We start from the raw sequence: 9,976 nt of genomic DNA, 5'->3' as shown, positions 1-9,976 counted from the left end.
CACCTGGCTTGGTTTTTTTTTTTTTAATTGAAGCCCACTTTATCATAAAATGTACCATGAAAACTTAAAGCGGTTGTGGCACAGAGCTTTGAACAATGCTCTTTTCTCTTGGAATAAGGGTCCTTTTGGAAGAAAGAATTCCTTACCATAGCCTTGCCAGTACCTTACACATATACAGATGCACATGTACCCCAATCGTCTTGGACACGACTTGGCAGTTTGGAAACCTTGGTTGCAAGTAATATAAACCTCAACTCAGCCTCCTTTAAACAGTAAAGAAAACGATTAGTTCAGTGGCTGAAAAACCCAGCATAAAATTATGCCTTGGGTCCAACTGAATCAGGATTCTAGCTCCTTTCTCCTGATTATCTTAGCTCTCCCTTCCTCCTTAAGCTCACATTGTGTTCAGAATGGGGTAAAATACGTGCCTTGATCCTAAGATTCAGATTCATGTTCATCCCCAACACGGTCTAGAAGAAAAGAAAAGCTTTCCAGGTACCATCGGCAAAGAGCAAGTGTCTTTCTCAAAAGTCACAGGGAGCGTCTTGCATATCATTGCCCCAGATTGCGGGTAGGCTTGTCCCTCAACCAATCAGCAAATGAGATGTGCTAATGGGCATAGACTAATCAGAGTCCACCCCCAAGTTGGGTTGTTGCAGGCTCCCCAGAAGCACAGGGGCTGCCTGGAGCAGGGCTTCTGTTCCCTGAAGAATACAGAATGGATACCAGGGGCCCACACCCCAAGTAGCCCCAAGTACCCCCAAGTACCCCAGTCTTTGAGTGCAAGGTGACTCAGTTTGGCTACTGCTTCCATTGAATTTCCATGTATCCTGCAGATTTGTTGGCCTCTTTCAAGAGCAAATGCTTATTTTCAGCTCAATGTTAACATTTTTTCTGGCAGCCCAGGTTCAGTGGGCTTCTCTTCCAAAGAGCAGCCCTGAGCAGCTGAGTCCGCATACCATGCAAGCATCCGTTTCTTCTTTTGCCAAATACAAGGAGGATGTTTGCTCTGTCTGGAGAGAACTTTCTGAGGTCTCTGGGTGTATCCAGAGATTTAATAGGAATTTTAAATGTTAAGTCACATTCCGGGAAGGAAGGAAGGGTTGTTCGTTCAAATAAGAAAGATAAACGTTGGGGCCTGCAATCTCCGTTTAGTCCATCTGAGACCCTGGATTTATATTTTACAAGACAGAAGGACTTTGCACAAATTTTGTGTACCAAGATTTGGCTCACCACAGAAAATGTCAGTTTAAATAAATGTGACATTTTTAAAGAGGAGTCAAGTGATTCATGCAACAGGAAAATAATGGCTTTGCCAAGTCAGGGGCACACCTGTCTTTGTCAGGGGTGGACACGACTCTCAACCTTGACACACCCATCATGTTGTTCTCAGGGTTAAGAAAGCGCAGTCACGTTCCTAAGCACATAACAAATGCTCCAAGTTACTGAAAAGAAACAAGAAAGTATGCTAAGAAATATGCATACCTGTTTATGTTTTTTCCTAGATTTTGCCTTTCTTGTAGACCCAGGTATGTAAACATTTACCAATATACATTTTTTGAAATGGTAATTTCAATATTTTAGTGCCAGTGTGAGTCCATGGAAATATTGGGTGTGTGTGTGTGTGTGTGTATATATATAGATAGATAGATATATCTATATCTATATCTATATCTTCATCTATTCTGAGGGAATCATTGGTGTGATTCTAGAAATCTGGGTTAAATTCTGAGATTCTTTTAAACTGTGTCAAACTTAAAAAAAAAAAATTCCATGGGCTATGAGCACTCTAATCTCTCTACTTAATACACAGTAGCCAGAAGAATAGATTCTTTTTTCTAAACATTTCTCTAGTAGAGGTTAAACCATTCTAATACCCATGAAGATTGAATAACTTCAAAACTCACCTACATTGTATCACCAAGACTCCCATCTGTTAAAGACAAACCTCTCAGTTGGGTTACCAATTACATTCCAAATTTACATTTCATTTGAGAATCTCTCCATACTCCAGCTCAGTCATCCAGCCTATTCTAGGGGCTGAGCAAGGTTCAGAGGGTTAAACACAAGTTTGTATAAAATTCATCCTTAATAAAGGCTGTACTTACACGAGCTGGGGGGGAAGAGTGGGTAGGGAAAAAATAACACTCTATATCCAATGTAAAGCTCAGTTCACTAGCAGTTCAATTCTGCTGGCATCAGAAAAAAAGATTCCATTTTAACATTCTTAGCGAAGCAATATCCAACGAGGCCAATGGGGAAAGTTAACAGAGCAAAGGCAACACGCAGATTTTTGCTAAAGTAAGAGATGTGGGAATTCTGACTCTGAAAGCCTTAATCTCGATTTAACCATGTGAAAAGGTAATGTAGGGCCTGAACAGCTCTTTTCCTAAAGCAAACTGGAGGCAGGGTTGCGGGGGGTGGGGTGGTTTAGAGGGGAGAAGGGGGAACAATGGAGACAGAGGGATGCCTGAATTCAACAATACCTTTGACTAAGCTTCCTCCTTCCCTCCATCCCTCCCTGTCAATACTGTATCCTACTTGGCCTGTTTAGAGTGCCCTCTTGTGTCTGGATATGGTAACATTTTCATTTCTCAGCAGACACTCTAGTGACAGCATCCATAAAACATAATGGCACCTTTTTAATAACCACACTAGATTCAGAGCCTATACCTCAAATTCAGGCACAGGTAGGCTAGGATTCCAGACTGCCCTCGGGTGCCAAACAATAAAATAAAGGTGAAAGAAACAGTCACTTGCTCCCAAATTTCCTAAACTATAAAATAGCAAGTGTGTTAGTCACTCAGTTATGTCTGACTCTTTGCAATCCTATAGATTGTAGCCCATCAGGCTTCTCTGTCCATGGAGTTTTCTAGGCAAGAATACTGGAATGGGTAGCTATTCACTTCTCCAGGGGATCTTCCTGACCCAGGGACTGAATGTAGGTCTCCCGCATTGCAGGCAGATTCTTTACCATCTGAGCCACCAGGGAAGCCCATATCATAGTGAAAGATAATAATAAATAATAATCGTTCAATGACTAAAACTTTGCTCTAGCATTTTTCAGAAAGTACTGAGCCATCTTAACTGATCTAATTTGGTGAGAAAAAATAGGAAGAGTTGCTAGCCAGGGTTTTATTTGAGGCACAATTTTAATACTACTCATTGCAAACTATTCAAAGGAATTTTTGTTTTTTGTACTTTTGCTTTTCCCAGCAAAGCTTTATAAATCCTAAAGAAGTTTTCTGTCCATTCTTAGTTTCCAAGAACCAGGTCCCTGATCCTTGGAGGCAGATTAGCCCAAATCAGAGTTTTGATTTCATTATAGCAGCCCCTCAGGCAAAGGCACTCCAGCGTGGACTCGGTCATGCTGTCAGAGAAACACACAAGGTTCTCACTAATTTTTTCTGGTGACTGATTCTCAGAAGTCCCCTTATTTGTGAACTCTGCTTCTTCCTACAGCTCAGAAGCATTTTCAGTGTTACTATTAAGTTCAAGTTTCAGAGCAGAAATAACCACACACAGTTTTTACAGAATACATACATTTAGTGGCAAATTTGTCTATTGTATTTGCCTGAGAGTGTGCATAGATTTCTGGCAAAAAAAAAAAAATGTATTTTAGTACCATGATTGCAACCATGACCAAAGACACTTCTACAGAAAATAAATATAAAAAAGACTTCCTGTCATGGACAGAAAACTACTCTATTTTTTAACTTAAGTTTGAGTTATAGATTTACCTATTCCTAGTCTTTTGGGTGGAGAAGGAAATGGCAACCTACTCCAGTGTTCTTGCCTGGAGAATCCCAGGGACAGAGGAGCCTGGTGCGCTTCCATCTATGGGGTCGCACAGAGTCGGACACGACTGACGCGACTTAGCAGCAGCAGCAGTCTTTTGGGAGAACATGTACTTTTTGTAAATTACCATTAAGCTGCCCAATAACATTATTACTCCTCTGCTAGTGCCTGGCACATAGTGGTGGTTTAGTGGCTTGGTCATGTCCAACTCTTGTGACCCCATGGACTGTAGACCACCAGGCTCCTCTGTCCATGAGATTCTCCAGACAAGAATACTGGAGTGGGTTGCCATTTCCTCCTCCAGGGGATCTTCCCAACCCAAGAATCAAACCTGGTCTCCTCCATCTGCACGCAGATTCTTTACCATCTGAGCTAAAAGGGAAGGCCTGGCACATCAGTTCAGTTCAGTTCAGTTGCTCAGTCGTGTCTGACTCTTTGTGACCCCATGAGCTGCAGCACGCCAGGCCTCCCTGTCCAACACCAACCCCTGGAGCCTACCCAAACCCATGTCCATTAAGTCGGTGATGCCATCTAACCATCTCATCTTCTGTCGTCCCCTTCTCCTCCTGCCCTCAATCTTTCCCAGCATTAGGGTCTTTTCAAATGAGTCAGCTCTTCGCATCAGGTGGCCGAAGTATTGGAGTTTCAGCTTCAACATCAGACCTGGCACATAGTAGGTACTCAATAAATACAAGGAAGAGACAGCAACTATGAAAGAATGACCAACTCCAATGCGCTAGAGAATTCTGAAATCTAAATGACTTGTGCAAAATAATCCAGTCTGTCAATTCTAGAGAAGATGGGATGAGAGCAGCAGCTGAAGTCCCAGCCCTGGGGCAGGCTATCTGGAATCATATCAGGGTCCCATCACCTCCTGGCTGTGTCAGTGTGGACACATTTCTAAACAGCTCAATATCTCCATTTCTCCACAGGTAAATGGGACTAATAACCATACCTACCTTGAAGGGTTGCTACACAGATTGAATAATATTTGCAAAGTAATAATCTGGAATAATGCCTGGCACTTTGTACAGAGACAGTAACCACAGAGTAATTTGAATGCTTTATAAATTTATATGGGGAAGCTTTATCGAGAGAAATATGTATGTATATATGAAGTTATAAATAGTAATGGGAGTAGCTACTAAAGAAAACAGGAATAGCAGACACTGGGATGGTTTCTGTTAGAGCTTGAGGCAGAGCAAAGGATCAAGTTTGCGAAAGCTCACCACCACCACCCACCAGCCCTGCTCCCAAGGCTGAGGTTCTGACCTTGTTGGGGAGGGTATGGCTATGGTTCCAGTAGAGGTCAAGAAGCTCCCTGAGGTGCTAACAAGAGAGAAGCTCCCCACAGGGCACTGGAGAACCAGGAACTTTCTCCTGAAAGGCTGGTCAACTCACCAGGGGTCCAACCCCAGGGATGCCGCTGAATTCACTGGGAATCCTGCTGGGCACCAGCTAGGAAGCTTCCTGACGGGAGCAGGAGCTCCGCCCCTGGCAAAGGTCATGAGGAAGGAGGCTCGGCATACAAAAAGGCGGGATAGAGCCTCAGGAGTCCCCCTGGAAATCCTCGAACATCTACCCCCAAAACCAGAGTTGCCTACTTTCTGCTTTGTGCTCTCATCTACACCTCTGACTTTACGGGGGGCTGTCCCCCACTACCTCTCTCTGAAAAAAAGTTAACTTACAGCTCCAGTTAATAATTCCTGGGTGTGACAGTGTTTCAACCTACAAACTCCTTTGGAAGTCCTCTAGCCTGCCTGAATAGGTTTTTCCGGCCACAGGTGATTGTTCAGAGCCTCTCAACTGTGAGAGGCATGAGATGTTCTAAACTGTCTGAATACAGATCCCTTTGAGCAGTTAAAAGATTGATTAGAAATTGTATTGGTGAAGGGTTTTTCACTTGTTGGGCCAATATTTGCTGCTAAGTTTCCGTATCCCTTACCTGCTGTGTCCCTGGCACTGTATTGATTAATATAATTGGTGTAAGTAGTAGCTTTAATGCTTATAATCTTGGACCCTTGAGTTCAATTCTTTTTCTTGTTATAGCCCACCACACCTTTGCCCTATAGGAATGCAACTTTATCTAATGCTTTTGGAGGGTGGCGCCTGACTAGTCACCTTTAGAGAAAAATAAGTTTTCTGAAGAAAGGGTCTTATAATGTTAAGAGGCCTCCGGGCCAGAAGATGATGCAAATCACCTAAACTTTTGCATATGATAAATTTGCAGGAAGAAAGCCTGGCTTACTGCAGGACTCTACCCCTTCCCCCCATTACCCTCTAGGCATAACTTAAGGAAAAAACTACTTTGGAAAATAAAGTGTGGGCCTTGTTCACCAAAACTTGGTCTCCCCATGTCGTTCTTTCTCTCACCTTCTGGCTGAATTATTCAGCCTCTTTTCTCCACTAAATTTTCTCACTGAGCTGTCCTTATTTAACCACTCTTTATATCCTTAATTAATGTTTAATTAAGCAATTGTTTCCTGATCCTCGCCGACGCCATCCCCACTTCGAATTCCCTGGATCCACCGGGGCTGGACCCCGGCAGCCTCCTGCAGGAAGTAATGTTGAATTAACTGTGGAGCCAGCAAGGAGACCTGTGGGACTGGAACCTGCTGTTGCTGAAACTTGGGCCCATGGGTTTTCCACACCCTAACTGAGCACTCGTTGCTGGAACAAGAACACAGGGACACTCACTGAACAAAGCCTCCTCTTCCTTCAGGGTCCCTCCAGTGGCAAAGTCAGCTGGCTAAAAGGAAGTGCTTATGGGGTCCAGCTCTAGGATCACAAACAGGACAATGAAGAGCAGATATGAAATCAAGAGGCAAAGAGTTGAAACCTGGCATACCCTTAGAAGGGCTTACCAGCTCAGCTGGTAAAGAATCCGCCTGCAATGCAGGAGACCCCAGTTTGACTCCTGGGTCAGGAAGATCCACTGGAGAAGGGATAGGCTACCCACTCCAGTATTCTTGCCTGGAGAATCCTCATGGACAGAGGAGCCTGGCAGGCTATGGGGTCCATGGGGTCGCAAAGAGTCAGACATGACTGAGCAACTAAGCACAGCAGCCACATACCCTTAGAAAGCACTAAAAGAGTACCTGATAAATATATCCGTGAGACACACAGACACACTGAGTCCTATCTAGCTCATCTCCGGAAGCAATGTCAAGCTCCTATAAGAGGCCTAGAATAAAGCTGAAAGGCCTGCATGTGACATGCATGTGAATCCTGCTAGATGCAACACAGTTTACCAGACCCTCTGTGCTTCAGTTTCCCCCATCTGAAAAACGGAGATAATAATAAGACACCTACATCATAGGGTTGGTGTATTCAATTAAGTTAACATATAAAGGGCTTAGAAAGATACATCTTAGTTTTTATTAGATATTAATAGTGGCTTGGTTATAACAGCAAACAAAAATGTCTCTAATATTATACTAAAGCCAGAAATGTGAGAACTAACGGGATCGAATTTTTTAATTGGCAGGCCTGGGACAGCCTTCCTTTATTATTCTCCCCCTCAATTCTCAGGGCTCCATTCCTGCCAGTGTTTGACAGCTCTAAAGTTCCCTTACTCATCCACACTTCCCAATTGAGAGGCAGCCACCAGTATTTTGCTCAGGTTAAGTTATTCAACTACTGCAATGGTTCTCAACTTGGGGTAATCAATTTTGTGTCCACCCTCCAACCCCAGGAGACATCTGGAAAAGTTTGAGAACATTTTGATTGTCACAACTGGGCCAGGGTGCTGCTCAGTACCCCAGAGGGCACAGTACAGCCGTCCTCAATAAAGAATTATCTAGTCCAAAAATGTTATCTAGTCCAAAAGTGTCACAGCTGAAAACTCTGATCTGGAGGTTCCAAGGGCTCTGGAGAAAGAAAACAGAAACAGCAGATGAGCAAGGACATCCTGCCTTGTTCCTCCAGCTGCGCTGGATTCCCACTTGGTTCAGCCCATGTTACCAAATCCAGACCGTCTGGCCCACAGCTGGAATCTCAATGCACACTCTCTGATGTCTTTGGGCTATTCATGTCATCTACATGGAATCTGGATTCCCACATCTTCCAAACCCAGAAATTAGGGCGTAAGTTCTTGAAAGAAGTGCTACTGAAGTAGAACGTCCAAATTTTTCAGAAACCTTGGCAGAAAGAAGCAATGTTCGTTTTCTTCCAACTTTAGCAAACACATGACCTTTTTCTTTCCATAAAGTGCTCTCTGTTTAAAATGTTTCGCTTCTAAGTTTCAGGCCCTCAAATTTATTCCTGTAGCTGAACAAAATTTTACTAAGGTAATGGAAGTTCTAGGGTAAAAGAAGGGAAAGTATGAGAAGCAACATTATAAAATGAAAAGCTGTTAAATAAACAACTAGGACAGGGTACTGATTGACAGTTACTGTAAAATTCTGTTTGTCTTAGCCACAGCTTGCATCAGGAAGTGTCTAGCCAGCAAATCTAAAATGCGTATGGGCTGTCTGAGGCAACACATGTGAACAAAGAAAAATTAGCTTTTCTGTAACAACGTAAACCATGTGTAGCTCATGAGGCTGCGAGAACTATAAGTGAAAACGGTCCCTTTGAGGCCTCACCACCAACCAAATTCCGTGCATACAAAATTCTGAAAACAGCTGGAAACCAATCTTTTTTGTTTCTGCTAGTTATTCATGATGTTTCCTTTCCTGACTGTACTACCTGCTTGAAATCCTGCATTTGATTTCATCTGATTGAAAACTGCAGCTCTCAAGAATCACTCATCCACTCTTCGCTGGCTGAGGAATTCAGCAACTTGTTGACAGTTCTTGAGGGAGAGCTTCAGCATATGGAAGAATGACAGTATTTTCCATAATTAAAAAGTTCCTGGCTAACTTAGGAATACACACATGTAAATCATTTAAAAATATTTTTCACTTGCTATAGCAGAAGCTCTTTCCCTTCATTTTATGAAGTCCATACTTTCTACTTAGTTTCTAACCAGCATCCTACCAAATGTCAATTAAAGCTCTTCAAAGGGATTGAAAGTATAAATAGGGCAACCCTTTACAAGGCACCTCATATTCACATAAAGGTTAGCATTTTTCCCTTTTCAGCACAATTTACTACCACAAGTCTATATGCACATTCAAAATGCTATTTAAATAAAAATTCCTGTATGAACGATTTCTCAGGGAAGGCCAAATATGCTTGTATATCAATTCCTTCTTTAGAAATCAAGGTATGGTTGATAATAATTATACTGTATTTAACCACAGACTTCGAAGTGAATCAACAATTTTTTCAATGTTAGTACCTGCTAAGGAAGCAATAGGATTCAGTCTGTGAATGAAAAATTGCATCAGCAATTCTAGCAGGGGCAGTAAGGCAGGAGGGGAGGGGCCAGGCTGCTTTTTTCCTTTCTCAGAAGTCAGCATCTGTCTGACTTCTCTGGGGTCTCATGAGCCACATCTCTAAATTATTTTAAACAACTTGACAAGCTATGTAACTGTAATGATCATTACTAATGGTAACTGTGGTCATTAAAAACAATCATCAAATTAAGGGACTTTCACAAGCATCTCCTTTGTTCAACAAGATACATTCTGCAAGGTCAGAAATCAGTTTCTGCACCCCATGAAGACTGCTGCTGCTGCTAAGTCGCTTCAGTCGTGTCCGACTCTGTGCGACCCCATAGATGGCAGCCCACCAGGCTCCTCCGTCCCTGGGATTCTCCAGGCAAGAACACTGGAGTGGGTTGCCATTTCCTTCTCCAATGCATGAAAGTGAAAAGTGAAAGTGAAGTTGCTCAGTCCTGTCGGACTCTTAGCGACCCCATGGACTGCAGCCTACCAGGCTCCTCTGTCCATGGGATTTTCCAGGCAAGAGTACTGGAGTCGGGTGCCATTGCCTTCTCTTACCATATACATTTTATAAAATAATTGGGGTAGAAGAGGGGGTGGGGTGGGGCGGTTGCCCTAACTGTCAGCAACATACTAGAGGCCTACTATGTACCAGGCATTGCAAGTATAGAGGTAGCAGAGTCCCTCTAGGAGAAGATAGACATGTGAAGTTAGTTACATCTAGCTTTTCCTTTGGTCAGTGATGCTGTGTCAGTCTGTAAAAATTAGATTATGAAGCTAAAATGTGTGTTGGGAGTAGCGCAGTCATTATTGTACAGTCTTAACTTCATCTTCCTGATCTTTAAAGG

The sequence above is a fragment of the Bos grunniens genome, chromosome 2 (genome assembly GCF_055505025.1).
Source record: "Bos grunniens cultivar Pamir isolate PY7600 chromosome 2, Bosgru_T2T1.0, whole genome shotgun sequence".
NCBI lineage: Eukaryota > Metazoa > Chordata > Mammalia > Artiodactyla > Bovidae > Bos > Bos grunniens.
Note: the sequence above shows the minus strand (reverse complement) of the source record.